Source organism: Canis lupus, chromosome 34 (assembly GCF_003254725.2).
Source record: "Canis lupus dingo isolate Sandy chromosome 34, ASM325472v2, whole genome shotgun sequence".
In the NCBI taxonomy this organism is placed as follows: Eukaryota; Metazoa; Chordata; class Mammalia; order Carnivora; family Canidae; genus Canis; species Canis lupus.
Window position 1 is genome coordinate 36,876,094 of NC_064276.1, and position 4,181 is coordinate 36,880,274.

A 4,181-nucleotide genomic window follows, 5' to 3' on the forward strand; every position below is an offset into this window, starting at 1 on the left:
TCTGACTCTTTAGTACAACAACCCGTCTCAGACTACACTGAGAATATTTCAGGGAAATTTTGCCAGCTAGTCTAGGCATGCTCGGACTTACATCTTTCTACATTTTTAACTCCATATAAGCACATTCTGGAAGCCTGGTAAGTATCAACACACACTTAGTTTTTTTCTTTTTTTTCTTTTCCCAAGTCTGTCTTCAGAAATAGGATGTTTAAGAGAGTGGAGATAGGAGAGGAGAGGAGAGGAGAGGAGAGGAGAGGAGAGGAGAGGAGAGGAGAGGAGAGGAGAGGAGAAAGAAAGAAGAAAGAAAGAAAGAAAGAAAGAAAGAAAGAAAGAAAGAAAGAAAGAAAGAAAGAAAGAAAGAAAGAAAGAAAGAAAAGGGAACAGGAAAAGGATATAGGTCTCAGCAAAAGAAAAATATCTTTAGTGTGTTTACTATAAGATAAAACAATGGCAAAGATATAGTTCGGGTCATTTTCTAAATAAAAAACAGAAAACCAGATTCTACATTTCTTCTTTACAGATTAAATATATAAGCATATTTTCCCCAGTATGCTTTTATTTCTTTGAAATAATAATCGTTCTCCAGAGAGAATCTTGAAGATTGAGGACATCAGCTTTTAAACAGAGCCGAATCCTCCTGGGGGGCTCGGCGGTTGAGCGTCTGCCTCAGGTCCAGGCCGTGAACCCAGGGTCCTGGGATCGAGTCCTGCGTCGGGCTCCCTGCACGGGGCCTGCTTCTCCCTCTGCCTGTGTCTCTGCCTCTCCCTGTGTCTCATGAATAAATAAATGAATAACATCTTCAAAAAATATAAAAGTAAAAAATAAACAGAGCCAAATCCTTATTAGTGAGACTCTCCGCCCCCCTGACACACACACACACACATACACACACACATACACACACACACAGAGTAAGGTAAATCCTGACAGGACAAGCAAAGCATTAAACGAAGACACCTTTCCCCCTGTTTGCTGGAGTCGGATGAAGGAAGAGTTAGTCGGGGCCGGTCCTGCTTTCACCTGCCGTCCTCTCACTCACCTCTGTAAGGGAGCAGAAGTTTCACACTCGCAGGTGTGATGCCACGGCGACCAGGCCAGCTTCATACCGAGCAGCAGCAGCCACCTGGGGCAGGACAGAAGTTTGGAGGATCCAATGCTGAAATACCAAAGGAAAGAAAAGGTCGGGTCTGTGCACTAAATATCCCAGTGGATTTTCTTTCCTTCTTATTTTTTAAATTTTTAAAAAATTTAAAAAGATTTAATTTATTTATTTATTTATTTATTTATTTATTTATTTATTTATTCATGAGAGACACACACAGAGAGAGGCAGAGACACAGGCAGAGGGAGAAGCAGGCCCCATGCAGGGAGCCTGATGTGGGAATCGATCCCGGGACCCCAGGATCACAACCTGAATCAAAGGTAGACACTCAACCACTGAGCCACCCAGGTGCCCCCATCTTTCTTTCTTTCTTTTTTTTTTTTTTTTAATAAGTGATCTCTACACCCATCATGGAGCTTGAACTCATGGCCCCAAGATCCAGAGTCGCGTGATCTACTGACTGAGCCAGCCATGCACCCCCACCCACACCCCCGTAGATTTTCTTAAACCCTGGTGCCTCCAAGGCCTCTACTGGTGAACTCTCCATAAAGTCTTCTATCTTTCTTAGTTGGGGTGCCAAATAGATGGGCAGAGGTGCAGAGGCCAGACAAAGGTTGTTGGGTTTCCCTTCCTGACCAGGGACACGGGGCCTCCCAGGGACACGGCTCTGACCCATCATGTGAGTGTGTTGGTGTGTGCTGTGATCGGCACATTCTAGAGCTCTGAGAACACTTTTTCCATGTACCCCTGGGAATATGATTATCACACTGGCTTCGTTCTGAGCACAACAGAAACCAAGAAAGAATTTATTATTTTTCCTTAAAATTAAGGAGGCTCTAGAACTTCGGGCAAATCGATTCTAAGTGACTTAGGCAGTCAAGGCCCATGTGTATGGAGGTTTTGCTTGTAGGTTTTGTTTTGTTTTTAAAGATTTTCTTTATTTATTCATGAGAGAGACACAGAGAGAGAGAGAGGCAGAGATACAGGCAGAGGGAGAAGCAGGCGCCATGCAGGGAGCCTGATGGAGGACTTGATCCCAGGTCTTCGGGATCACGCCCTGGGCCGAAGGCAGGCCCCAAACTGCTGAGCCGGGCTGCCCTGCTTGTAGGTTTTGATGCAAGTCCAAGCCTAACAAGCAGGCGTTCCTGTTCAGTGGGCCAAATTCACTGCGTGACCTCTGAGAGACCTGAGCGCCCCTCCACCCTTCCTCATCCTGCCTTTTCTCCTCTCCAAGGACAATGCAGCCCGGAAAGTCAGAGCTGTCATTGCACTTTGGGTTCTCTGGATGTAAGGAATTGTTACTTGAACAGTTAGCCACGGAGACACTTGCACACATAATATATACTTGCATATATAAAATCAATATACACGAGCTTGCATGGCTGTATCCTTAAAGCTGCAAAAATATCTTTTCCAACTTGCTGCTCTCTTAGATGAGAATAGCATTCCCTAGGTAGAGGATGGGTGTGCTAATTCAGGGAGCAGAAAGACATTGAAACCCAGCTGAGCTGGTTCAGTCAACTAGAAACCGCATCCTTGAGTGGCCAACCGGGTGCTTAACTGATCAATTGCCAGGAAATTAATCTGGAATTTCCCAGGCACTGGGCAGGGTGTTTTAGATAACACTTTAATTGAATTCAAGATAATGTAACAGTGCACGTTCATATTTAACTAGGAAATGGAGCAAAAGCTTTATTATCTGAAAAAAAAAAGATTTGGAAATCCTAATAAACATGATATGGGAGAAGGAATAATAATCATCATTTTTAAAATCTGTCTTTGGACGTAGATGAGCGCAGAGCGTGTATTTCAGGATTTGAAGTAGTTTGTTTTTATTTCAAGTTGCGACTTCCCTTCATAGGTTGTGCCAGAGAGAACAAAGGTTGGTTTTTTTTTTAAGATTTTATTTATTCCAAAGAGGGGAGGAGCAAGGTGGGGGGGCAGGGGATGGGAGGAGCAGAGGGACAAGGAGACTCCCTGCTGTGCACAGAGCCAGATGCAGGGCTCCATCCCAGGACCCTGGATGATGACCTAGGCTGAAATCAAGAGTCTGATGCTCAACCAACTGACCACCCAGGAGCCATGAGACCAAAGACTTTTGTGCTTTTTCCCCACCCTATAATTGTTAGGTCCATAATCTGACCCTGTCACTTTTTGTGTAATTACCCCTGTCATAGCAGAAGGAGGCATGTGCATTGGTAAGTCCAATCAATTTTAGGGCTTATTAGTATAAATCTTATAAGTGTAAAGAGCCTAGTATTTTTCTAAGTTTTACAGGAATAAATTTTATTTTATTTTATTTTTTTGTATACTTTTTATTGGAGTTCGATTTGCCAACATATAGTATAACACCCAGTAAGAGCCTGGTATATATGGGAAATGACTTTACAAGTCCTGGCTGCGTTGCTCCTGTCGCCTTGACCTTCCCCTGGCATAGGCAAGGAGCAGTTAATTCCAGAATAGAAACTAACACAATGTCATTTGAAAGAAAACAACCCAGAGACTGAATTTTTACAGGATCCATGTTTGGTAACCGCCCTCTGTTGGTTCCCCTGAGGAATGCACTGGATGGGATAAAGACACAGGCCTGGTCTTCTTGCTGGTTTTCTCACTACTACAGAGGGTCAAAAGCCAGAACCTTCTTTAACCTCCAGAGTGAGGAGAGTTGTGACTTTTTTTAAGATTTTATTTATTTATTCATGAGAGACACAGAGAGAGGCAGAGGGAGAAGCAGGCTCCCTGCGGGGAGCGCGATGGGGGATCTGACCCTAAGACCCCGGGATCATGACCTGAGCCAGACAGATGCTCAACCACTGAGCCACCCAGGCGCCCCTGAGACTTGTGATCTTAAAGCGTCCCTCTTGCTACTGTGCGCAGCCCTCTCAGGAAGGAGATGTCAAAGTGGTTTGCCAGGAAAATATCACAATGCGATGGCCATGTATTCAGTGGAGGTGTCGTGTAGGCGTTCACTTTGTCCACAAGTGCCTCTTCTAACTTCCCTCGCCCTCCTTTCACACCAGGACACTGAGTGAGAAGGAGAAAGGAGCACGCACGGTAGTCTAAAGGAGGCGGTTCCAGG

At 44.6% G+C, this 4,181-nt stretch overlaps 1 long non-coding RNA gene across 1 annotated transcript; it reads right to left on the reverse strand.

Annotated features, from left to right (window-relative positions):
* Nucleotides 1-538: 538 nt before the first annotated feature.
* Nucleotides 539-1,301, reverse strand: LOC125754299 (uncharacterized). The gene is made up of 2 exons (XR_007408140.1): nucleotides 1,040-1,301; nucleotides 539-765 (listed from the first exon to the last, which is right to left on the reverse strand). It is a non-coding gene; the product is annotated as an uncharacterized LOC125754299 (long non-coding RNA).
* Nucleotides 1,302-4,181: the final 2,880 nt, after the last annotated feature.